General features: G+C 46.6%; 1 protein-coding gene across 3 annotated transcripts in view; it reads left to right on the top strand.

The window, feature by feature from the left end:
• Positions 1–10618: 10618 nt before the first annotated feature.
• PKNOX2 (PBX/knotted 1 homeobox 2) overlaps positions 10619–26626 on the top strand; it is an 87736-nt gene continuing 71728 nt past the window's right edge. For 2 of the 3 annotated variants that reach the window (XM_052786237.1, XM_052786239.1), the window contains exon 1: positions 10619–10703. The gene's annotated coding sequence lies outside the window, so the exon portion shown is untranslated. The remainder of the gene's footprint in view (positions 10704–26626) is intronic. The other variant, XM_052786236.1, reaches the window with a different exon arrangement.

Genomic DNA, 26626 nt, shown 5'->3' with positions numbered 1-26626 from the left:
TAAATCCACAGCTAAGGAATTGGGAGAAGGTACCTGGGAAAACCAACCTCATCGGTGTAGTATTTCCAAGCACAACCTTCCTTAGAAATTTCTTCAACCCATCTGCAATGAAACATGTCATCCGAAACACCCTCTTTATCTTAGCCTCCCCCTGGCATCAGAAATACCTTGGCGGGGATTTGCCTTATGGGACTGCTCTGGCAGCTGGTCAGTTGAATGCAAAGATCAGATTTTATGGCCAAAGAATAATTTACTGCTGTCCTAAAATTAGCTTTTTTCCTAGCTTTTACCCACTAGGATTTGATATCATTTACTGCTTGTGTCAGAGTTGCATTGCACCTGTAAAAAAAAAAACCCATAAAGGGGGGAAAAGCAATGCTGAATATAAAATGTGAATTAAAAAATGTAGGAAAGCAGCAGAAATTGCAGATTTTGTGTTGTTTGCTACGATTGCATGACCCTGGGAGAAACTTCATATTTGTGGTGGTTTTTTTCCAGGATAATGGTTGATGTGGGGACTTCTGCTGGTATTGTGGATCCTGGTTCCTCCAAGACTTTTGACTTGCACCACATGGCGTTTGCATCCGAACCCTTGTGCTGGGGACAGGACGCATCAAACTGATGACAGACAATGCACTAACAATTAATTCCGGGTCCAACGTATTTGATATCAATAATCTAAGTACCGTAAAGCCTTTACTGGCAAGGCTCTCAAGTGATACCGTGCTTTAAATAAGGAGAAGCAGAGTCATCCAGATGCTGTTGGATGCTCACAGCCCAGCAAAACCCAATGCAAAGGATTTATTTGGCCACAAATAATTCCGGTGGTCTCCAATGGATGGGAGATGCTATCCTGACGAGGAATGATTTGAAGGGTGCTTCATCACCGTGGGTTGGTTTTCCCAAGGAAAAGGCGAGGGGGTTGCGGCATTTCTTGGCAAAGGCATGAAAAAGATCCTGAGGTTGGAATTGGACAAAATGGGCTTGGCAGAGAGATGCAATTAGCGCCGAGGCTAATTAAACACTTGGGCCAGGAGGACAGAGAGGTCACCTTCCTTCAAGGGCTGCAAGGCAGGATCACATAGATCAAAGCTGTTTTGTAAGACACTACTCAAGGAGCAGCCCCTGGAAACGGGGTGGGTTTGGGTCGAGATGGCCTTTTTTGGGTTAAAAACTGCAAATCCACCATGCCTGGCTCATCCCAGTGGGCAAAATGACCAACATGGTCTAATATCAAATGATATTAAATGATCAAACTCCTGGCAGCGGAGTTGGAAGCACTGGGGGAATTGATTTAAAACTCTTTGCGCAGTCGTAAAACTTGCAGTTTTACAGCTGGAGCTCCCTGATGCTCAAATATTAGAATTAGAAAGAAACAGGCATTGATGCAAGCAAGAAAATATTCTGCTCCTGATTTAAAGACTAGCGAATTGCTAAATATTTTTATTAGTGGCAAATTTGCAGCTTGCTGGAACTAATTTCACGCCCGGTAGATATGGAGCTTAAGCTGGGGATGGCGTTAAATTACTCTCTTGTAAAGGTATTTAAGCCTTATGATGGGGATGCCGTTAGATGGTGGGGACCTGGCTGGGGACCCCCTTTTCGGGGTGGCTCCTCGTGGGTTGGGAGCTTGGGGATGGTGGCCAGGGAAAGCTGAGCTCTTCTTGCAGCATTGGTACAAACCCATCATTTCCCCCCAGGCACGATAGGAACGACCAACCCCCCTCGTTTGCATAAATTTGATTACGGAAGTTTGCTGCAAAGCAGCACAGGAGTGGGACAGTTGTGGGGCCCCCAGGATCCTCCAGCCTGGAAAGATGCTATTTATATTTTAGGGGTGGTTTTGTTGTATTTCGGAGATTATTTAGGATGTTCAGCGTTTAGTTGATTTAATTAATTTTAAAATTTACTTAATAGACTTTAAAAATCTATTTAATTGAGTTTTAAAATTTATTTAATTTATTTTAGTTGATTTTTTACTTAGGATATTCCAGGTTTAATTGATTTAAGAGATGGGTAAAGGCATGGCTGGATCCCTGAGTGCCATTCGCCCTCGATGCCCATTATTTCCATGTCTTCTTTGTCGGCCAGAGGTTTTACACCTTGGAAATGGTTTTCCAGCCCAAATCCCTCCGTCCTCCTTCTGCAAAGCTTCCGGGTGCACCGGGAATCACCTAGTTTAATGCAATGGGAAAAATCCATCCCGTTTCATTTTGCCTGGTTACAAACCGGGACAGGTGCAGGGATGGGGTCAGAGGATGCGGACCCAAGAAAGCAAAGCAAAGGCGTCGAGAGGATCCGATTACCCCTCTAAAAATACCTCTGGGAGGGTGGTGGTGGTAAACAAGAACTATTTAAATCCCTGGTCCACTTTCTGTGATAGAAATACATGAGGTTAAATAGTTCTTCCCAACTTCTTGGAGGACGCGTATGTCCGAGAAGTGCTAAGTTGCTCTTTTCTGAAGAGAAATTCCTAAGAAAGGAAAGTTAAAATAATAGGAGAGGGTTTGTAATGGCTCCGGTGGGGATACAGCTCTCTCTTGCAGGAACCCACTTAGGATTATCTTTCTCTTGCTGATGGCGGAAATCAATTTTAATCGTCCTGACGGGAAATGAGGATGTAAGACTTCAAACTGCAAATCCTGCGATGTTTAAAAAATAATAAAATGGGATATGAAGTCACTTTTAAAATGAAAAAAAAAAATCCCATCCCAGCAAGAGGAGATGTCTCTAAAAGCCCCAAAAGGCCCCCATTGGTGGGAGGTGGCGGAGTGAAGGCATTTCCCGTGGTGGGTTGAGTCCGACCCCAACCGAGAAACACTTGGAGAAGGTGGATGGAGGAAGACGGGGTGTCTCTGTCATCACTTGTTATGGTTCCAAATGCTCCCGAGGGTGAGGAAGTTGGTCGTTTTTTGGTTTTGGTGACTTTTTATGCTAAATGCAATTTTAATTCAGTCCAGTAAATTTGTACATCAGTACAAATAAGCCTTTTTGATGCTTGGCTCTCTGAAGTTAAAGGAACTACAGAGTCATTTCCCTAAAAAAACCCTACAAAAAAAGGTCCTATTTATAAAAGGTCCTGGGGATGCTTAAATGTCATCGTGCCCACACGGGGTGACATTTCCCCATGGGGTCAACACCCCTGGATGATACTGGAACAAAATCTGATCCAGCCAAGGAGAGGAAGGAGGAGAGAAACCACCTGAGAGACTTAAATAGGGTTGTAGAGCGGTCCCTGGGTGCTGCAAGAGATGGACCAGAGGCAAAGCTAAAGGAACGAGGCAAAGAACCAATGGAAAATGAATATAAGAAGGTTGAGGGGAAAAAGAAAGGCAAGAACAGGGTCTGGGGAGATGCTAAGAATTAAAATTTGCTTTTATAATGGCATTCCCAAAGGTGCTAAAGCCCACGGTGAGATGTTTTTCCAAGAAACTTCTATTTCCCATACGTTTCTCCAAGAAATGCTATTTCCCATCAATCTTATCCTTAAAAGAGTATCAATATGGGGCCTCCTTGTGTCATCGCTTCTGGAAACCTCTCGTCTTTACCTGTGTCAACCACTTCCTCCTTCCAACCTGAGTTTTTAGGCGAGAAACCAAGGAGTCATCGATAATTAAACCGTCGACACTTCACTTTAAGTGGCTCATCATCATTAGTTCTTTTGGTATTCCTCGTAATGGCATTAATCACCGGCCGCTCATTAGACTTTAATGTGCCCATAATATGTTCATCTGTAGTAATTCAATCGCAATTGAGCGGTTAATAATGTCTCCTTATTGGAAAGGGTTGGGCGATGGCAAAGTCCATCCATGGTGGGATGTTGGGTGACTGTGAGCAACCAACATCTGCTGAAATGGCCTGAATTTGTCGCTGCGGTCCCCAAGACTTTCAGGCAGGTTTTTTTTTGGCATCCAGGCCTGTTTGCAGTTTTAATTATGGTTTTATCCTTGGCTCTTTGCAACACCTTTGCTCTCACCCTTTTTCATTTGACATATATCGATTTTTTTCCCCTGTTCCCCAGGCAGCAGCTTGGAAATGATGCGGCTGTTGTTGTTGTTGTTGTTTTTTTAAAAAAAAAAATAATTTCCTTCCTTATGTGTGTGTGGTGGCGGGGAAATTAGTCATGGTAGGAACTGGCTGGGCCTGGAGTAGCAAGGTCAAAGCGCTGCATGGCCCCTGAGAGCTTCCTTCAAAAGCCACAGTGTTGCCCTTAAGATCTCCTCTCCCTGAGTCCTGAGCACGTGGGATGTGGCTTTTACATCCCAAAATTAAATTTTGGATTTTCACACACCTCAGGGTCATTGGTAAAAAGGATGCTCTTGTGTATCCGGCCATCACAGCGCTCAGACTACTCATGGCTTCATCCTATCACGTGTGGACAACCCAAGGATGGAGATCACCCACCTCTTGGGGACTTCCGTGGGCTTCACCGACCTCCCCGGCCAGGTGTGTCTCCTCACCTCTGACCTAATTTTTGAATTGCTGGTGGATGGCAAAAAAAATCGGAGATGAGTCCTTTCTGCTGCGTTGTGACTTTGTGATCCTTCCAAAGCCATACACTGGTTGCCCCATGTTCTCCAAGGGCACCATTTTATTTCAGCCCTGAGGTTTTCGTCTCGGACCTGGGGAGCTTTGCATCCCAAAAGATGCATAAAACTTCTTTTGCTTTCCTTTGCATGTGGAGGAGATATTATGTAGTGTTTTGGTTTTCTCAGGTCCATCAGCAAGTCTCTGAGATAACTCCAGCAGCTAAAGGTATGAACCATGTAGATGGTATTTAAGATCCTTTTGGATAACCTGTGCAAAAAAAAAAAAAAAAATTAAAAGGTGGCTAATCAAATGGCTTTGAGGGCTATCAAAAAGCAGAATTCAATCCCTCTAAACTTTCCTAGATGTAATTTCAGGAGAGATCGAAGATGACACTAACCTAAGGAAGGAAAGCTACTCAAAATTCAAAGTTTATAGTCCATCTGTCTCTTTGCTTCAGGGAGCTGGTATTAAATTTATTGCTAAATAAAACAAATAAGCCTAGGAAGAGTCGGCGTCAAAATCTGCATACTCGTAAGAGAATTAACAGAGCTCTCTTATGATGGCTGCTTCTCAATTTGCATCTTTAAAGAGTTGTGACCATCTCTCCGCTTCTCCCTTCGCCGGCTCCTCTGAAGCCGGGCCGGTGCCTGTGGGAAACTTGGAAAGTAATGGGCACATAGTGAACAATCCAGACTCGACCGAATTGATCAATTTGTGAGCCAAGGATGTTTTGTAGGCAGCAGGCTTCAAGGACGCTTCGCTTGTGGACACATATTTAGCTAACGGTAGTAAGAGCATTCCAGATGCCTTTAGAAGGCCTTGAACAGAATAAACAAGAAGACAAAAAAAGAAAGATGCCAATTAGAAGAACACAGGTGCGCATTCCACGATAAAGGGAACTTGGCACAAAGAACCTCAATTCGGCAGCTTATCTTGACCAATTAGACTGAGACAAGTTTCGCATGTTTTAGTTAATACAACCAATTATGCCTTATGTTTATGCGCGTGTACAGTGTTGTTATAGTGTTATAAATATGTGAAGGTTTTGCAGTAAAGCTGAAGCTTGCTTTATCACTCACATTGAGTCGACTGCTTGACTTCCCTCGCTCGTCGCAGGTGCCGGTGGTTGGCGCCGTGTTTGCATCGCTTGGTAAAGAGATGCTGTGGATGAAGGTTGAACTCCCATCGTGGACTGAACCGAAATGAGGTTGGGGAAGGGATGCTGAAGCCCAGCCAAGGCGAAGAAATATCTCAGGTGGAGCCAAAATTTAAAAGGGCAGGATTCAGCATCTCCACGTTGCTTTTGCCGGCTGTCTGGTACCCAACCACCACAGATATCCAAGTGAAAAATAAGTTGGGGGGGTTTTATTGCTTTGCCTGGCTTATCCCATTAATCAACACCAGTTGGTTTTTTTAATGGGATTTGTACAAGGTGTAGTTTTATGATTATTCAGATTTTTTATTCCCCCCTGGTGCATATTCCTCCAACCCACTCCTATCTCAACTGGCTGATACTGCCTCCGGAATACAGACTCCAAATCTTGCCCAAGTGCTGGAGATAAGTCACTTTAAACATCCAGATCCTCCTTTTTTTTTTTTTTTAATCCTGGAAATGCTTGGGAAAGGATCAGTCAGTTGGATGCTCGCAGTAACTTTGCATGGGAGAGCCTGAAGGAGCAGCAAGAACTGGCTGCGGACTTATTACGCCTTGAAATTAAACATTTAAAAAGAGTAAGTTGGCAGTGGGGATATTCTAATCAAAATATATATAACCTGCCATTTATCCAGCATATTTCCTCCGGAAGGACCCCAAAGTGCTTTCCCGGCTCCACGAGCCATCATTAACCCCTGCTCCGCCAGCAGGGGGAGGGGAGAAATCCCATTTTTTCAGGTATTGTCCCACTTGCTCCCGGCTGCTTGGTGGAGGCAATGGCAGGGAAAAATCCTTTCTTTTGGCTTTAGTTTTCTTTATTATCGATCCATCAATCCCGCACAAGAAATAAGCTTTAATCTTATTTAATCTCGCATGGGGAAACCTCCGGGAATATTGAGCCATCCCGGCATCGATCACTTATTCTTAATACATCCTCCTTGTGCCTATGGATTATCGATAAAGCCTTTAATTATATTCTCTAGTGTATTCATCTATCAGTAGTTGTCAAATGGGCGTAGCGTTACTTGCTCTTATTTGTGTGTCTGAGACTATTTAAAATGCATGGTGGCTTCAAAAATAATGCTGTCGCCTCGGTGCCATAAATCTTTTTGGGTTTACTCTCTTATTATTCCCAGGAAAATCATGTGCAGAGGTAAAAATAAATATATTTAAGAAGAGGAGCTGTCCTGTGGGTATCCTAAGTACCACAAACTGAGGGAAATCAGCTTTAATAGAAATCCTCCATGAGCTAAATAGTTAAAATTTGGGGAATCCCTTAACTTCAGCCCAGATTTGGTGCAAGCATCACTGGGTTCGGACAGACAACTGTCCTTGTGTCCGGTCCCAGGTTAATTATGTGGCTTTTAAGGCAGTGTTGGATGACACTGATTTTTCTCCTCTCTTCTTGAAACTCGTAACTAGAGAGGGTTTTGAAAGGTGTGAGAAAATACCTGTATCCTGAATGTCTTCTGAAAATCCAACACAAATTTTAATGGGTAATTTGGATTAAGCATCGTCCCCCGATCGCAGCGCAGTGCCTGAGCCAAAGGGACGAAGGGCTAGTGGGTACCACCACCGTCTGATCCGAAACAAGTCCTAAATTTTCTTTAGGGATCCCTTTTTAGCATCCTTTAACTGCCGAGGGGGTCGGACATCCGCCCAGGCAGTGAGCTTGCAATTTGTAGGGGATATCTTACCCCTCCAACCCACTGCAGTGCTTTAAGCTGGGCTCAGCCGCAAAGCTCAGACTTAGGAGCCCAGCCCTGGCTGTGGCTGCATCCTAAAACCTCATCTTGTTTTTAACATCTATCGTTTAATAATTTACTCAGCTTCGCTCTTATGTATTTTTCAGAGTATCCCGTCACAGTTTTCTTAGAGAAATCCGACACAAGCAATAATGCAATCTTGGAAAGAGAATTGAATTATTTATGGAGGAGCAGTCAAATGACGGAGACTAAACCACTATATTTTATGTAATTTGTTTTCTCCTGAAGCCCGTTATGTAAAAATGTAAATATTGCCGGTTATATATGTTGCCACTCTTGCCAAATGTTTAATATTTTAGCAAACTTGCTCTGAGTACTCATTGCTTTTGAGAAGGAACTGTCCGTGTGCTCTTGTACAGGCACCGATTAGTTCATGGTAATTATATATTTATGACACTGATTTGAGTGCACAAGACCCCATCCCTCCGAGATGCCTGCACCCCAGCTTGGGGGCGGGTAAACGGTACAACTCCCAAAATTTGGGGGACTCCTGGATGACGGGGGCTTAATTTCAGGGAGGTTTTCCAGCAGACAGCGCTCCGGCTTGGGATAGGGATGTGGAATAAGGTGTTTGATCGAAGCTTTTGTGATTTTGGGGGGTTTGGACATCTCTCCCAGCTGGACACCACCTGCATCCCTGGGCTGCCATCGTCAGAGGGTGGTCCAGGGCAGGGAGAAGGGGGTCGGTACCTGCCAGAGCCCCCGTGGGAGCCAGGCTCTGCATCCCGTCAGGAATGCTGCTGAGCATTGCTGGTCCTGCAAATCTGGGGGCTCAGGGCTGGCGGGATGAGATCTGACCAAAAAAAGATCATCCAGGGGTGACCTGTTACAGCAGAGATATGCTTTTCTGGGGACAAAACCCCAAGATTAAGTGCCGAAGACTTTTAATTTACCGCCAAAAAAAATACAGCAAGACCCCATGGCTAGATGTTGAAGCGGAGCCAATTCAACCGGGAAATCAGGCACCCTTTTTTTTAACCAGGTATGAGAATTAACCTCTGGAAAAAAACTCTCCAGGGAAGAAGCAGCTTTTGCGTTTGTGGAGGAAAAATCCAGGCCTGGCTACTTTTCCTGGAGGATGAGCACAATTTTCTGAAACCAGCGGAGGAATTGCTTTGGCGATGGGTAACCAAAATTAGAGAAGAGGAATGGAATGCTCGAGGAGTGAACATGGGATGCTCGCTGCTGCTGATGCCAGAAGAAAGAGTCCTGCAACAGGAGAACCCTAAAATATTGAGCACTTGGACATTTTTGGTGATGATAGGGCTTAAAATATGCCCTGTGCATGCCTGCCCTCTTTTCATCTCTGTTTTTCAACACGAGATGCCAAGCGCGGACGATCCGGCGGTCCTTTGATCCCAAGATGAGGGAGTTTCCATCCTCCTCCCATTCGAATTCTCCAGCTTCTGAAAAACCCCAAATATTTTTTGCCCGGCATCCCCAGCTGGCTGAAACAACCGGCGACAGTTTTATGGCTCCTCGTCTTCGCTCGCTCCCGTGGAATAGTAATGAGGTGTGGGGAGGGGGAAACATCCCGTCGGCTGATTTACAAGGCAAGAAATTCCTATAAATCATTGCCCCAACCTCTCCAAAGGATCAGGGGGATGCTCCGAGTTCCCGCTGGTTGTCCCAGCGACATGATGCAGTGATGCTTTTTTTTGCGGGGGGGTGCATCCCAACCACCCGCTGCATCCCTCCGTTATTACATCAATGGAGCCCAAGCGTGAACCATCGATTTTTGGTTGCTCTCCAATGGCCAACCCAAAGGAGGTCACCCAATTTTAGAGGCTGCTCTCAAGTAGGAGGCAGAAATATTTCCCAGATGTTTTTTTTTGTGGGGGGGATAAGCTGGAAGGAGGGATTTAAAAGTGGGGGTTTGCAAGAGGTCGCTTGCCCTGGGAAACTCAAGAGGGAAAATTAAGGTGGTTTGGGTTCCTAGCCTTAAATTTAAGCTCGTTTTTCCACCTTTCCCATCACACCCCTGACCTTACGGCCATCCCTTACACATCATTTATCGCCGCTGGCTCGTACATCCTGCTGTAACTCTTCGGAGCCGATTTTAACCCATCCCAAAAGAATTCCAGGGCTATTTCGACCGATTCCATCTCTCATCCAGTATGCCTTAGGAAATGGGCAGAAATTCAGCGTTTCTCCCCAAACCTGGTTTTGACGGCCTTTTATCAGGAAAGGGGATGAAAAATGGGGAGAAACCAAATCATGGCCGGGCTGATCCAGAAAAATCTGTCCCTGTGGTTTTTGCAATAAAACATGGGAAAATTCGGCAGCAGGACCCAGTGCATCCAGCGCATCCAGCGCATCCAGCACTCCCAGTGGAAGCGACTCCAGGGAAACCTCATCTCCAGGTCCTTGGGAGAAGGGAGGGAGGGGTTAATGTCTCATGCTGCCCAAAATTTGGGGGCGGGGGGGCCTCTGTCAGAAACATCGCCCCCCCAAATTAATAATAATTAATAGATGCTCCCCAAATTGGAGCTTTTTGCCTTGAGGGATGATCCCGCAGGAAGGGCCTGGGGTGGGAAGCGTCCCGGGGGAGGGATTTTTTGGGGTGCTGGGGGGGGGCACCCTGGGGGAGTTTGTGGTTGGGGGGGTGTGGGGTCAAAGGCCACTGGGTTTGGCTCTGAATGCGGCTGGGGGGGGCAAATGTGTTTGGGGGGGGCAAATGTCTTTGGGGGGGCAAATGTGGCTGGGGGGGGCAAATGTGTTTGTTTGGGGGGGCAAATATGGTTGGTGGGGCAGATGCTGCTGGGGGGGGCAAATATGTTTGGGGGGGGCAAATGTGTTTGGGGGGCAAATGCAGCCGGGGAGGGTCTGAGTGATGCCCTGGGGAGGACCCAGATGCTGGGGGGGGGAGGGGTTGTCCGTTTGGGGGTGCGGGGAGGGGGGGGGTCAGCGCTGCCTGGGGGGGGGGGGGCAGGACAGGGGGAGGTGGGTGTGAGTGAGGGGCGCCGGCCAGCAGGGGGCGCCCGGCGGCGTGGTGAGGGGGGCGTGGCCAGAGGGGGCGTGGCCTCGGGCGCGGCGGCGGGGGGGCGTGTCGGCGGCGGGGGGGGGCGTGGCGTAGCGGCGGCGTGGCGGGCGGGTTGGGGGGGGGAGGAGGAAGAGGGAGGCGTGTGTCGGCGGCGGGGCGGGGCGGGGCGGGGCGTGTCGGCGGCGGCGCGGCGGGGCCGGGCGGGCGGGCGGGCGGCGAGCGGCGGCCGCGCTGTCAGGCCGGTGTCGGTGTGATGAAGATTGGCGGGCAGGTAGGCTGTCACTCACCGGCGGGCCGCCGCGCGGGGGCGGGCGGAGCCGCGCCGAGCGCCGCGGACAAAGCGGCCCGGGCGGCGGGGCACGTGTGGCGGCGGCGGCGGCGGCGGGGACATCCCCCCCTTAACCACCCCCCCCCCCCCCCCCCCCCCCCCCCGCGCCTTCCATCCCCTCCGGTGCGGGAAGTAACTTGCCGTTCTGCACCGCCTCCCCTCCCGGTGCGGGGCCGGGGGGAGCGCGGGCCTCGGTTGCAGCGGGTTGGGGGGGGTGGTGTGTGTGTGGTGTCCGTGTGTCCGTCCGTCCCCGGTGTCCGGTGTCCGTCCGTCCGCCCGCCCCCCCCCCCCCCCGGCTGACCTCCAGCCGGCTGCGGTTTGCCCCCGCCGTTGCGGCTCTCTGCGGTGACCCCCCCACCCCGGCCGGTTGCGGTGATTTCGGGGGGTTGCCGTAAGCCGGGGGGGGGGGGGGCCTGCAGCCTCCCCCCCCCGGCCGGTCGCAATACCCCGCTGCAGACTCTCGACCGGTTGCAATGCCCCCCGGGGGGGGTTGCAGCCCCCCCCAAGCTACTTGCAATGCCCTCGGACTTGCTGCAGACCCTCCGACCGGTTGCAATGACCCCCCCGGCCGTTTGCAGCCCCCCCCAGCCGGTTGCAATGCCCTTTAGGGGGGTTTGCAACCCGCCCCCCCCAGCCGATTGCAATGCCCCCCCCCGGGGGGGGGTGTGTGTGGTTGCAGCCCCCTCCCGCTCGTTGCATTTTGCAGCTGGAAAGTTGCCCCCCGTGCAAACGGGGCTGGGGGGGCGGGGGGGCCCACTTTGTCCGCAGCCTCCCAGCTTTGCAAGGCACCCCTTTACCTCGGGGTGCCCCCCCCCTTCCTCCAGCACCCCCGGGGCACCCACTGGTGGGGTGGGGGGGCCACCGTGCCGCCTTGCAGGGCCCCACGTGGGCTCGACGCCAGCGCCGAAACGCGGCCCTCGCCGGTGTGCCGCAGCCCGCCGCTTCTCCTGGGGATAACTCCCCCTTTCCCCTAGTGCACCCCCTTTCCCCCAGTGCACCCCGTTCTCCCAGTGCACCTTGTTTCCCCTGGTGCACCCAGTTTCCCCCGGGATGGCTGCACGGGATGCCCCCCCCCACCCCAACCCCGATTCACCCCTCCCGCGCCCGCAAGGTTGGATAAATGCTAAAAAAATCCATTTCAGCAGCTTCGCAGCGATGGGGGGGGGGGCTTTTAAAAAATATAATTATTTTTAATTTATTTTGAATTTTTGAGTGTATTTACACCCGCAGGAAGGCGGCTCTGCCGGCAGCATCGCATGGCTCGGGAAGTTTTGCTGAAGGATCCGTGTCCCCCCCCCGCTTCATCCCAGTCCTTGCCGGGCGTCGAAGCTCAACTTGGCTCTTTGTTTGGGCTCTTCCCGGTTTTTCTCACTCCCAAGGATCTTTTTTCCCCACTATATCGCCACTCGCCGGGTAACGGGAAACCCTAAACCCGGCAGGATATTTTCAAACTCCCAGCCGGGGCGATTAGAATAAGGGAAAGGGGGGGGATGGATTATTTTTGGCCGGGATGCGGGGGGCAGCTGTCTGCCAGGGAGAAGCAGAAAATAGGAGGGGAAAGGGTTTAATTTTGCTTTTTTAGACTTATTTTACCTTTAAATCCTAAAAGGTTTTCGGAGCGGAGTGAGGAAAAACTGGCGCGTGGCTCGGTCGACCCGGCTTCGGCGAAACTTTTGGGCGTCACGCCTCCAAAAGTGCTGACTCGGCGTATTTGGCATCTTCCCGTCGTGGAAAAGGGGGTGCTCCCTGCAAAAAATAAGCCCCCAAACCTTTGGGGTTTGATGTTTTGGGGGCTGTTTTCAGCCCCACACGGACAGAGAGAGGGTTTTGGGTGAATTAATGGGATTTGGAGTGATTTGTATTAAAAAATAACACCTTTGGGGGGGGTTTAAGCCATACAGAGCAGACGGATCATGGGATCGGGTTCCCACCCCCCCCCCTTTTTTTTTTTTCCCCTCCCTCCTATTTTATTTAACTCCCCTCACCGAGATTCCTTCATTAGGGGCAAAAGTTAATTGCTCGAGGCTAATTACCGGCGAGGTTAATAGGGGAGCTGGTGACATCAGGAAAGGAAGGAGATGCTGTGCTCCCCGTCATCCCCAAATTGGGCTTTTTAAGGCAGTTGGCAGCCCCGGCCCCCCAAAACCAGCACCGGGGGGGTCCCGTAACCCCCTGAATTTTAACATGATATATATATAACATTACAGATATAACATATTTTTTATATATGACATTAAACACCCCCCCGATATCACGGGGTGGGGGAAAAAAGTGATGCTCAGCATCCCTGCCGGGCTTGCAGGAACATTTTCCATTCTCCCTCCATTATTTTTGGGGGGGGGAGGTAAAGGAAATTGCCTTTTTTTTTTAAAGGAATTGCCTTTTTTTTTCAAGGAAATCGCCTTTTTTTAAGGAAATCGCCTTTTTTTTTAAGGAAATTGCCTTTTTTTCAAGGAAATCTCCCTTTTTCAAGGAAATCTCCCTTTTTCAAGGAAATCTCCTTTTTTTAAGGAAATCTTTTTTCTAAAAGGAAATCTCCTTTATTTAATCTCCCCTTTTTTAAGGAAATATCCCTCTTTTTAAGGAAATAACCCCTTTTTTTTAAAGAAATTGCCTTTTTTTAAGGAAATTGCCTTTTTTAAGGAAATTCCCCTTTTTTAAAGAAAATCTTTTTTTTTAAGGAAATCTCTTTTTTTTTTGTTTATTTTTAAGTAAACACAGACAGTTGTGTTGGGAGGGGAGGGTTTTATCCCACTGGAGCATCAGGGAATAACCTTTTTTCCCCGTTCATGGATAAAACAAGTCCCTGCAACGAGGCAGCTTTGGATTTTGGGTGATTTTTGTTTTTCCAGTGAACTTTGAAATTACTTTGTGTTTTTTTTCATGTCGATTGACAGCATCCGTAAGTCTCCAAGCAATAATAGGGTTTTTTTTTTTTCCTCCAGGAAACTTAAATAGTTGCGCGGTCCCACCGGGAGGAGCATCCTTCACCTGTCCATCCTCATCCCCCGGGATGCAGGTGGCTGGACCGCGCCTCCGGGTACCATCCGCATCCCGGTGCCACCGCGCCGTCAGGCTTGAGATGCGCGATAGATGCCCAGGGATGTTTCTTGAGGACATGGAGAAAAATAACCCAGGGTGCTGGGACGCCCCTAGTTTTGCCTAATTTATTTTCCTGGGAACTGCTCTGGCTTAAAATAATTAGTAAAATTAGTGCCAGCGATGGGATGGAGTGGCTGAGAGTCGATGGGCGGGGGTGCCCATCGCAAGTGTGGCACAAAAGCAGGCAGGGATACAACGATGAGGATTTTAAACCCCTGCTATAATGGGAAATATTAATGTAATATGCTAAAATGGGAGTTTTAGGATGCTGAGCTCCCTTTCCCCCGGCTCTGGATAAAACCCTGTCTTCGATGTCTTTCTTTTTTTCCTTGCAGAAATACCAAATTTGGACAACAAGCCGCGTTTCCTAAAGTCGAGAGGAAACTTCTGCCGTGATTGGCGATAAATTAGGGGAGATTTGACATCCCTGACCCCGGTGGGAAAGCTGGACTGAGCATCAATATCTTCTTTTTTTTAGGTCTTGGGTACCCCCAGATGCATCTCAGCATCCCATCCCCAATTTTTCTCCATCCTTATATTACTCTGGGGTGTGGAAAGCTGCTTTTTTGGGGTGTTAGCGGGATAATTTGCTGGATCCAGACAACTCCCGGTTAACTTTAATATCTCACGCACCGTCGAATAACTCGATTCCCAAATAATTTTCGCTGCCACCAAAGAGGGTGTTAACAAATGCCCTCAAATTAGCAAAAAAAAAAAAAAATCATTTCCCAGCGTCGTTAGTGGGGTCGTTAAGATGCCGCTCAACATAATAATCTGGAGGGTTGGGAATTAATCCTGGATTAAATTTAGACCCAGTTTTGTCCCCGCCTCCAGCCTTGCCAGGACCAAGGTGATGCTCCAGGTAATCCCTATGGGAAAACCAGCGATCCCGGTGGGATGAAGCCGCAGTCCCGGTGAGATGAGGTCGCCTTTGCCCAGCTGTGATTTGCAGCTGTATAAATAAGACGAGAATTTGGCCTTGGCTCTTCCTGCCCCCCCTCGCCTGATATCTTTTTTTTTTTTTGGCTTTCCCTCTTTTGAAAGGGAAAATAACCCCCCGTTAGTCCACACCTCAATTTAAATTAGTGTTGGTTAAATATTTGTGAGCTTCTGGCGTATTATTTTGGGGTTTTTTTCTCTTTTTTAAGAGGCCAATAAGGGCTTCATTTTTTTTTTTTTTTGGGTCAGCACTGCTCTAGCAGGATGCTCTTTGCAGCTAACGAGATGCAGATGCTCTGAGGGACCGATGCCGGAGGAGCGAGGGGTGAGATGGGAAGGAGGGCTTGGGAAGAGGATGAGGCTTATCTAAAACTCTAGTTTAGGGGCTGTTTCAACTAGAAATAATTTTTCATGACCCTCAAAGTTTTATTGAATTTTTAATTTTTTAAAAATTTTTATTTTATTTTTCACTTTATTTTTTAATTTTATTTTTCTTTTCTTTTTTATTTTTCTTTTATTTTTATTTTTATCTTATTTTATTTTAGTGTTTATTTTCATAGACTCATAGAATCATAGGATCATTTAGGTTGGAAAAAACCTTTAAGATCATGGAGTCCAACTGCCAAGTCCACCACTGAACCATGTCCCTAAGCGCCATGTCTACACATTTATTTTTTACTAATTTTTTATTTTAGTTTTCTTTATATAATTTTTATTCTATTTTTTATTTTATTTTTTTATATTGAGTTTTATTTTCCATTCCGGGCTTCATCCATCTTTCAGCATCCCATGCTACATGATCTGTCCCATCCCACATGCACCAAAGAAAATCCAGGCAGGAAAATCCCAAATATCCAGGTAGCCCCACCAAAAGGCCATAAAAATTCAAGTTAGGGATGCAGTACCGCTGATGCTCCCCCCAAAAATCCAGATTATTTTGGTGCAGGTGGAGGAGAGTTTTGCAAGCTGCCATGAAATCCTACTTGGGTGGATTAAAAAAAAAAAAAAAAAGCCCCAATAATGTTCTATACGGAGCTTTCAACTTTAATAAGGTGTTGCAAAAACTATGAAAAAAGTTATAACCAAAACCACATTTTTTTTGCTTGGTTCTCCCTTTCCCCGGCCGCGACGGCTCGCTTTCTCCGATCAATAAATCCCATAAAGGCAATTAAAAAAAAACAAACAATTTCAGACTGTTTTGAGAGGTTCCTATTTTATTTTGCCCCGATTTTATATTTTTTTAAGGATCTGTTGGCAAACTGGATTTGGACCATGAAAATCCCGTCACCCCCCATCAGCCAGACGACCAGTAGCGGCGGCGGCAGAGGTGCCTGAGAGTTGCTGCCCCCGCGCTCAGAATTGGGCTTTGAATGTGGTTTAGAGCTTGAACCTTCCCGGAACTTTTCCTTGAGGGGAAAAGCTGCTTTTTTTTCCCTTCTTTTTCCCCCCTTTCCCACCTTTTTCCCCACCTTTTTCCCCACCTTTTTTCCTTTTTCCTTTGTTCCTTTTTTACTTTTTTACTTTGTTCCTTTGTTCCTTTTTTACTTTGTTCCTTTCTTTTCCTTTCTTTTCCTTTTTTAACTTTTTCCCTTTTTTCCTTCACCCCCCTTTTTTTGCTTTTTTGTCTTTTTTTTTTTTTGCTTTCTTTCTCTTTTTTTGCCTTTTTCTCTTTTTTTCACCCTTTTTTTTTCTTTTTGGCTTTTTTTCTTTTTTCTTTTTCTCCCCCCCCTCCCCCTTTTTTCTTCTTTTTTATTCTTTTGGTTTTGCTTTTTTCTTTTATTTTTTGCTTTTTTCCTTTTTTGCCTTTTTTTTCCCCGGCAGCCCAGTTCAGGCAGCAAAGCCGACACACCTCCCGAAAGGGGTTCTCATCCCCCTCCCATGCTGCGAGCGATGCCAAAATAACACCACCAGGCATGCAGCGAGTCAAAACTTTTCCAAATATTTAACCCCCCCCCCCCAGAATATTTAATTTTGGTGGTTTCTTTTCATATTATCTGATCAGCGGCGTGTTATTCCTTGGATTATTTGGCGGAGGCAGGACTAGGCTTTTACAGATATATCACTTCTAGGTACAGCGGAAGGCACTTTATAGCTTTATAAAGCCCTTAAAATGTTTTTTTAAATACTACTTGAAGCTTCTAAGGCAAGTTTTAGAATAGCAATTACAAGCTCCCTTATCCCCGAGCAAATTCCCACTGCGATGGTGGATGTAAACCACTTTAGACATTTTTAATGCTCCCAAGCAATAAATTTAAAAGGGAATTTATTGTTCCAAGCCGCTAATTTCTCCATCCGAATGCCGCCGCCTGTTGCCAGTGGTGATGCTGGTGGCGATGCTGGGATGCAGTTTGGTGATTTTGGTGCCTATCCCAGAAAAAAAGACTTTTACCTGCTTGATTTTCTGATTTTTTCCCCTATTTTCTCTTTTTTCCCCTATTTTCCAGCATCTTTCCGCTGCCTCTTTCCAAAGGGAAGACCCCTGGCGAGTGAGGTCGATGAGCCGAACCCTCTCTGGGTCTTACATTTTATTAGCCCCTTGATCAGCTCGTAATAAATAATTATAAATAATTGGCTCAGAGATGGCGGGTGGGGTCTTCCCTCCGGAGCATCCTGCATCCCATGCTCTCCATCCGGCCTCTCGCATCCTGCATCCTCTCCCCGACCACTTGAAATAAAATTATTAAAAAACCCTCAGAATCTGGATTCTGAGGGCATTAACTTTGCTGGAGGAGTTAAAAAAATAAAAAAATAATTTTTTTATTATTATTTATTATCGCAATCCCAAGAAAATCCCATTTATATAAAGTGCCCAGAAAGGTCTTTTAATGCATTTACGTGCAGAAATTGGTTTCTTTATATCTCGGTGCCAGGTCCAACATCTCTTAACTCTGGCAATTAATTAATTGCCATAAAAAAAAAATTAAGTGGGGCATTTTGTCAGGCATTGATACACTGCGGCCACCCCTTTGTTTCTGGATTGCATTTTAACCTTTAAAAATAGCATTTTAAATGCATTTTGAAGTCGATTGCTCAATGGAAATGGTCCTTTTGGCAAATATTTAGCCCGCGGACACTATTTGGCTTTAAGGAAATCGCTCTATAAATTGGGGTACTTTGTCAGCGTGATGGCAAAGAACAAAATAATAATGAAATTAATAATAATATCAGAAACAATAACATAATATAATTATTCATAAATAAACAGGAAATACTAATTAATTAAATTAAAAATAATAATAAATAATGAATGGTATCAATGGCGCATACTAAGATGGGTAAAGTAAACCAGGATTAAGAGACAGATTTGTAGGCAGAGTCTTAATTGAATTTAATCTAAAATTTTATTCCTGGCTTTATTTCCCAGGGTCAGGCTGGAGCATCCCCCTCCCTGGATTTAAATAGCGCGGGTGGGTTTTAGAGCTGATGGTGAATAATGGGATGAGGAGCCTGCTTGCTCTGCACTCTTAAATAGATAAATTTGAGGAAAATACATTTTCTTTTTCAATATTCCAGGACATGCGCGACTTCCCTCCCCATCCATTGCTTTTCCAGGGATAGGGGCGAGGAAATCCTTGGATCGTGGCCGCCTTCCCTTCTCCCCTTCGTTAGCGGGGTCGTTTGCAGCCTGGTCCCGCTGGATTCGGGGTTCTGCTTGCTCCCCGGGGCACAGGAGGGATGCTTGGCTGGATGAAGCTTCATCTGATAACGGCAATGCTAGTAATGAGCCAATAATTAAAACCCCTATCAGCGCCGGCAAGTCAGCCCCACCGTGGCTCTCCCCACCTTTGCGCCTCGTGCCGGGGATGGTGGTGGAATTTTAGGGATGCTGGTGCGGTTTTAGGGATGCTCGTGCAATTTGGGGTTGATGGTGCAATTTTGGGGATGCTGGTGGAATTCCTAAGGCTGCTGGTGCAGTTTTAGGGATGCTGGTCCGATTTTAGGGATGCTCATGCGATTTTGGGGTTGATGGTGCAATTTTAGTGATGCTCATGCAATATTAGGGATGCTGGTGCAATTTTGGTGATGCTGGTGCTCTTTTACTGATGCTCATGTGATTTTAGGGATGCTGGTGCAACTTTAGTGATGCTTGTCCACTTACAGTGATGCTGGTGCAATTTCAGTGATGCTGGTAGAGTTTTAGGGATGCTGATGCAATTCTTAAAGCTGCTGGTGCAGTTTTAGGGATGCTGGTGCAGTTTTAGGGATGCTAATGCAATTTTGGGGTTGATAGTGCAGTTTTAGGGATGCTGGACCTATTTTAGGGATGCTGGTGCAATTTTGGGGTTGGTGTTGCAGTTCTAGGGATGCTGCTGCAGCTTTAGGGATGCTGGTGCTCTTTTAGTGATGCTCATCCACTTATAGTGATGGTCGTCCAATTTTAGTGATGCTGGTGTGACTCACCCCAAACCAGTCCGCATCACGGGCATATTCCCAATTCCCGCTATTTTCCTCCGTGCAGACCTGCACCCCCACCCCCACCAAAACCCCCGCCGTCACACCCATTGCTGTTTATTGAGTTGCCTTGCACTCTTTTTGAGCATTTCAGTGTTTTCTCCTTATCCTGGGAGCCACCTCTCACTGTCGGGGAGCTTTTCCCTCTATTTAACGTAACCTTTTCCATTTTAATCCCACTTTATGCCATGCTAAATCATTCCTCCTTACCTAAACAACCTCCAAAAACATAGGGTTTTTTTTTTTCCTCTTCCTGCCTTTCTAAAATTAACATCCCAAACAGCGTAGCTGAAGGACCCGGTGAGAATATTCATGCTAAAAACACCAAATAAAACAATTTAGTAGCATCTTTAATAGCAGAGCACCTGGAAAGTGGCCAAGGTTATCTCAAGGTATAGACATCGGGGGGTTTTATTTTCCCTGCAACCATTTACGTTGGGATTTGGCTCGACGCGGGGAAGCCAGAGAAATTCCCGGTGCTGTTATCCCTGCGGGAATTACCAGGAGCTTTTTCACCCCGAATTAATTGCGCTCAGAGAGGGGCTCGGTGCATAAGTGCTCTTGCACTCCTGTGATGAGTTGGGAAGGGCTCAGGGGTTCTAGTTTGTTTTTTTTTTCCCCCTGCTTCTTTAACGGTTAATCGCCAGGATGTGATGGGAGGCTGGCACCAAAAGCGGCTGAAATGCACCCGAATTGGCATCCTGGCCTCTGGCTCGGGTGTGCCGAGTGTAAATCTGGGGAGCGATGGTGCTGGGAAACCCCGGCAGGTGGGATTTGCAAAAAAGCCCCTTGACAAAACCTGCTTTGCGAAGACCCTTTGGCAAAGACACCTTTGCAAAGCCCCCTTGGCAAAACCTGCTTGGCAAGACCCCCTTAGCAAACCCCCCCCGTAGCAAGACCCCGTAGCAAAGCCCCCTCCGCTCAACCGCGCCAGCCCGACGCGCGGCTCGCCCCGTCCACCCCGCGTCCCACCGCGGCACCCGGGGAGGCTCTTTTCCCATCCCGCGCCATCGCTGCCGACGCTGCTGGGGGGGGGGGACACACACGACAATGATGAGGACGCGACACCCCTGGCCCCGCTCCAGCGCCTGGCCGGGGCACGCAGCACCCTTCAGCCAACCAGACAGAATTCAACCCTTTGTTTCCTGTTCGCCGGCTCGACTTCGGGAGGCTGGAGCCCTCAACAAGCCCCTCTTTGTGCTAATTTAATTAATCGCTGGGGCTGAGGGCAGCGGGGATGAGACGCGCCGGCTATAAATACCTGCTTTTTTTTGTGGGGAGGGGGGGGATACAGTGGCGTTTAGCCCGGCGGCGATTGAACCTAAATTTAATTAAATTTGATTTAATTCTAATGGACTTATAATAAAAACCTATTGATTGATTGATTTATCGTAGAAAATCATGGGTTGATTGATTTATAATAGAAAATTATCGACGGGTTGATTTATAATAGGAAATTACCAAGCAGGAGCGCGGAGCGAGCGCGGGGTGTGCGTCTTCCCCGTTGTGGCTTTGGGGGAGGAAAATCATTGTTGCATCCTCCGCAAGCAAACTGCGAGCTGGTAATCGGCCCGCTCAGATACTCATAAATAAAAATAACTTTTCCGATGTGAGTTAAACATCCTCAGCACGCTGTACGATGGTGATTTCTGGGGAAAAACACCGCTCGGATACATGTACGTGCTCGTGCATGCTCCCGGTGCGCTTCCCGCGAGCGTTCAAGCACGCAAGCATTGCAGATGCTCAGATTCCTGGAAAAATCTTTGCCCTGGTGCTGGTTCTTTTGGTTATGACATGAATTTCAAACTTTTCATCCCATTTGCAAGCGACGAAAGTAAATAACGCAGAGGTGAGTTCCCTAAAGCTGCAAAAATAGAGTAAAAAACAACTTTGAGACTTGCTGCCGAGCGAGTTTTAGCGGCAAAAAGTGATGTTTATCTTCCATGAGAGATGCGATCGATTTTTCCAGCTGATAAATGATAGGTTTCAATTGAGAGATTGGGCTATTCTAGCAAAATTCTTTAAATTTATAATGTAATATATATAATATGAAATTATTTGAATGTACAGTAATAATAAGCATAATGATAATATGGCTGCAAGGATGGGGATAATCCTAAATCAGAGATTTTTGGCCCCAAACAGCAAAAATACCTGTTGGGCTTGTTGCAGGCAGTAATAAGAAAAAAAGAGCATCGAACAATAATTTTCCCCCAAATTTTTGCTATTTTGGGACATGGAGCATCACATCATCACCGCTGCTTTGGGTAGGAAAACCCCGAGCGTGTGGCCGGTGGGGACCAATCCTGCCTGGAGAGTGATGCCTTTTATTTATTTTTTTTAATTTCTGTGCGAAAACTCCCCAAATCCCTCCGCGATCCCAAGCTCCGGATCTCAGCAGCATCTTTGAGTCTGCTGTACCTTTAATTAACGGGATTTCCAAATATTTGCTGAAATCCAAAGCGCTTTTCACCCTCGGCATGCTTTTATTCTCCTTCCTATAAATAACCTAAAATAAGAAAAATCATTAATATCAGTTATTTGGCCTTCTGCATTATTATACTTAACATTTATATTTCCATTCCCTTTAAGATGGAGGAGCGGTTGCGTGTTTATTTTAGGGATGCTGGGCCGATGTCACATGAAACCAAGGGAAATTGTTGGTGAAATGATATCTCCATCTTAAAATAGCCACTTTACGGCACGGCCCTGCAATCTTTCGGCGAGGCTGGATCCTGCAACACGAGCCTTGGCGGTCATGTAGCGCGGCCGGTCCGCTGCATCCCTTGGTTATATCCTGGGTTTATTTAGATGAGTGGCCACTCGCTCCTCATTTTGCTTTTGACGGGAGATGAAAACAGTTTGTGCCCACGATCCCAGTTGAGTTTTCCATATGGATAGCCTGAATCCTTGCGGGAAAAATCTGGGAATTGAGTGTATCCATGCTTGGTGCTTATTTTTCCCGCTGTGCACAGCGAGCTGGAGCATCCCTGAGCATCCTTGGTCCATCATCCATGATGATCCATCATCCCCATCCTCCTCTGACCCCGAGTGGCTCCTCAACAGCAGCAGCATTTTTTAACAATTATCCCTCCCACCCTGGAATTTTCAGGGGGGAAAATGAGGCTTTTCCCGTAGGAAAAAGCTCTGGAGCCTCTGTGGGGGGGGTTGGCACCATTGGAGAGGAGCCGTCCTGTAGCTGGAGATGGGGATAACAGCCTGGTTTTGGGACGCTGTCGGAGACAGCATCCATGCAAACACCTGTGCATTACCAGTATGATTCGGGGCATTAATAAAAACCACTGGTTTTTACTGGTTTTTTAGCTCCAGGGGGATGTAGCTTGACTGGAAAATAGGGATTTTTCCTGTCGCATATTTTAGATTTTTAAAAGCGCTGATGACGTCCACCGGCTTGTCACATCTGTATTTACACAACTTCATATAAATACTCCACATCCACTTTTAATCCTGGTTTTCCTGGAATTAAGGGCTTTGCTTGTGCCCAAACTTCCCCGGGCAAAAGTTTTTCGTGTCAGGGTTTTTTTTTTAAATGGAAGGGAAAGTTTGGGATGCGCCTCCTCCCCATCCCTCTTTGCCAGGAATGAGGTCATTTGTACACTTGGTTTTTTTCCCAGGGTAAGCAAAAATCCTGAAGTAATTACATTTTTACTGGGATGAAGCAGGGCTGGGGAAAGGGTTGGATGGGAGATACTGAAAATAGGGATTGGGAATCCCTGGGTGGTGTGGCCGTGGTACTGCTGGCTTGCTGGAGATGCTGGTGTGTTAGAGGTTTGGGTGGGTTTTTTCCCCGCAGTGTGGCAGGGGAATTGTTGGAGTTTTCCTTCTCAAGGGGAGAAAAAAAAAAGAAAAAAGAAAATGGGAAGAAAGAAAAAAGAAGATAAAAAGAAAAAAGAAAATTGAAAAAAAAAGAAAAAAATCGGTAACAAAAAAGTTAAAAAGGTAATAAATAGAAAAAAGAAAATTGGAAAAAAAATAAAAAGAAAAAATTGAAAAAACCCCAAAGAAAAAAAAGAAAATTGAAAAAAATTAAAAAAAAAAAAAAAAGAAAAGAGAAAGAGAACACCCCCCAGCTTCGGGCACAGCCCCAGCAAGGTGTTTTCCAGCAGCACTTCCAGAGGCCGGACCAGCAGAAAGACACCCAGCTCCCACGGGAAGCTGGTGGCTCTTCCCCCCTCGCCTCCTGCCAGCATTATCCCTCCATCGTCCTGCTTGCCTGCCATGTTCCTGGGTGGTGGAAGGATGCTCTTGCTCTTTCCGCTCACCTCCCAAAATATTGCAGCTCTGGAGGGCGGTGGGAGCTTGGGCAGAGCGCGCCCTGCTCTGCGTGTGATGGATGGCGCCGTAAGTGACCCCCGTATAGAGCAAACCCCCCTCGGTATTACATTATTCTATTAGAGTTTCAAAGCTGGTATTAAGTGGACATGATTTCTTCCCACGGACCATTAATTTTGCTTTATTGCTGGCCTGATGGCCATTACCCTTTTTTTTTTTTCCCAGCCAGCGCCTTCCCCCATTAGGTTTGTACAATTAGCAAAATACGAGCTGTTAACGCGGCACGGGGGATGCGGTTGGGATTTTGGGATGCTCTGATGCCAGCGAGGCATCCCGGGAGCTGCCTGGGTACCCCTGCGAGGATGTGCATCGCATGCTCCTTGCAGGATTTTGGGGTGCAAAGCCACTGGCACCCCAAAAGGCCTGTGGGCGAGGGATGGATTTAGCCGGCATCCTGACCAGTGCTCTGCTCGCCCATGGAGGGTTTAGGACCGAGGCAGGAGCGGATGTCACCTCCTTAGCATCTTTTTGTGTCACCCGCTGCTGAAGGTTTGCGGTGCTGCTCGTGACCCGGATTAGCGAAGATGCTCGTGGGGCACCCTAATTAGCAAAGATCCGTGCAGGGCACCCAAATGAAGGACCTCAGCAGGGCACCCAAATTGGCAAAGACCGTGGGATGGTACCCAAATCAGCAAAGATCCTTGCGTGGCACCCAAATGAGCAAAGATGCTTGAAGGGCACCCAAAATAAAGACCCCAGCAAGGCACCCAGATCAGCAAAGGTCATTGCAGGCCACCCAAATTAGCAAAAACTTGGCGTGGCACCTAAATTAGCAAAGACCATGGGATGGTACCCAGATGAGCAAAGGTGCTCACAGGGCACCCAAATTAGCAAAGATCCTTATAGAGCACCCTAATTAGCAAAGACCATGGGTTGGTACCCAAATCAGCAAAGACGCTCACAGGGCACCCAAATTAAAGACCCCAGCTGGGCACCCAAATTAGCAATGGTCCTTGTAGGGCACCCAAATTAAAGATCCCAGCTGGGCACCCAAATTAGCAAAATCCCTGGTGTGGCACCCAAATCAGCAAAGATCCTTGCAGAGCACCCACATTAGGAAAGACCCTAGCATGGCACCCAAATTAGCAAAGACTGTGGGATGGTACCCAAATCAGCAAAGATGCTCACAGGGCACCCAAATTAAAGACCCCAGCAGGGCACCCAAATTAGGAAGGTCCCTTGCAAGGCACCCAAATTCAAGACCTCAGCAGCTGCAATCTCACTTTTAGCATTAAAATTCTCCAAAGCCGTCCAAAAGGCTCCTCTCCGCAAGTGTAAAACATCCCGCGCTGCTGAGCTGGTCGCTCCTGTCTCATCCAAAAACGAATTTCTCGGCACGTTCAGTGCCCAAGGTCCATAATTCCCATCCGCGCCTGGTGCCCATCGATGGTTTTCATTAAAAACAGAGCTTTTCTGCAAAATCTGATTTTCTGATGAAACCAGGTTTTCAACGGTTTTGTGTGTCCCAAGAGTGGCATCTTGTGCGCATTGTTAAAGAATAAACCCCTTCTGTCTGCAAAAAAAATTAAGTGGGTTTTGCTCAAAACTCGTAGCAAATTTGAGGCAGAAAATGGACAACAGCGAGTTGAGCCCGAGAGGTGGAAAACTTGACAGAGATTGCAAAAAAAATTCAAAAAATTGCATTAATTGCAGTCACTGACTCGCTTCCAAGTTAAGGGCAGCACAAACTGGGGCGTTTTCATGCCATTTAATGAAAACGGGGGAATTTTTGCTGCGGGGTTGGGTGCGATGGAGGATGTGGGTAGGCAATGAAGTGCCAAAATCAAAACGAGCAAAAAGGGAGAGGATGCTCCAAGCGCATCCCGTGAGCATCTTGCTCCTTGATGGGATGCGGAGCTGGAGCATCACCTCCTGGTCCTGGGTACCACCTAAATTTTTACTCCCTCTCCATCCCCGGTGCTGCTGTAAAGCAAAAAAACCACCAAACCTGCTCGGGATGTGCCAGTTTAGGAGTGAATTTGCTGAATTCCTCTGGCTGTTTTTTTTTTTTTTTTTTTTTTTTTGCAGCGGGGGAATAGGGAGTAATGATGGGCCTGCCCAAGGCTGTGAATCAGCAAGGGTTAAAAACAAAAATGAAATTTAAAATTGAAGTTTAAAACTCGATTTAAAAAAAAAAAAAAAATAAAGCACACACCCCCCCAACCACATTGCAGGGAATATATATTCCCCGTACATATTAGGGAATATTAAATATCTTATATACAAATTAATATATAATATTTTCATATTATTTATTAAATATTATATATAATATAATATAATATAATTAATAATATAATATTACAGATACCCCTATATATATGTGGAATATTATACAATATTACATTACATTACCCATATATATATATATATATGGGAGTATAATACGTATTTTTTATATATATCATATTGGGGAATATATTGAGGAAATATATTGATGAATATAATATATTGGGGTATATTATTTAACATTATTATATATTATATTCCTCAATAGATATTGAAGAATATTATATAATATATAATATTCCCCATATATATATATGTATCTGGGAATATAATATTTTCTCTATATATATGTATATAGATATTTAATATTGGAGAATATATTGGGGAGAATGTATTTGGGAATATAATATATTGGGGAATATTGGGGGTGGGGAGAGAGAGAGACAAGAGAGATCAGGGGATATATATTCCCTGATATATACATATATATGGAAATATTATATATGTTACCCATATATAATGGGGAATTTGTTCTGCACTTTGGGGCTCAGCCGTTCCCTATAATTGATCTATTCTGCAATACCTCGGTGCGGTATTTTATTCCGCCCAGCTGGAATTTTGGAGGATGCTGTGGGGGACGGGATGCCGGGCTGGGCACCCCACCAGGGATGCTAATGCCTGCTGCGGCGGGAGGTAAAATCCTGCAGTCCTAAGGGTGTGTGTGTGTGGGGGGGGTGAATTGCATGGGGTTTCCCCCCAAAATATAATGTAGGAGGGGGAAAAAAATCCCG

This window comes from Harpia harpyja, chromosome 4 (assembly GCF_026419915.1).
Source record: "Harpia harpyja isolate bHarHar1 chromosome 4, bHarHar1 primary haplotype, whole genome shotgun sequence".
Classification (NCBI taxonomy): domain Eukaryota; kingdom Metazoa; phylum Chordata; class Aves; order Accipitriformes; family Accipitridae; genus Harpia; species Harpia harpyja.
The sequence above is the reverse complement of the archived record's forward strand: the minus strand, read 5'-3'. Positions and strand labels throughout refer to the sequence as shown.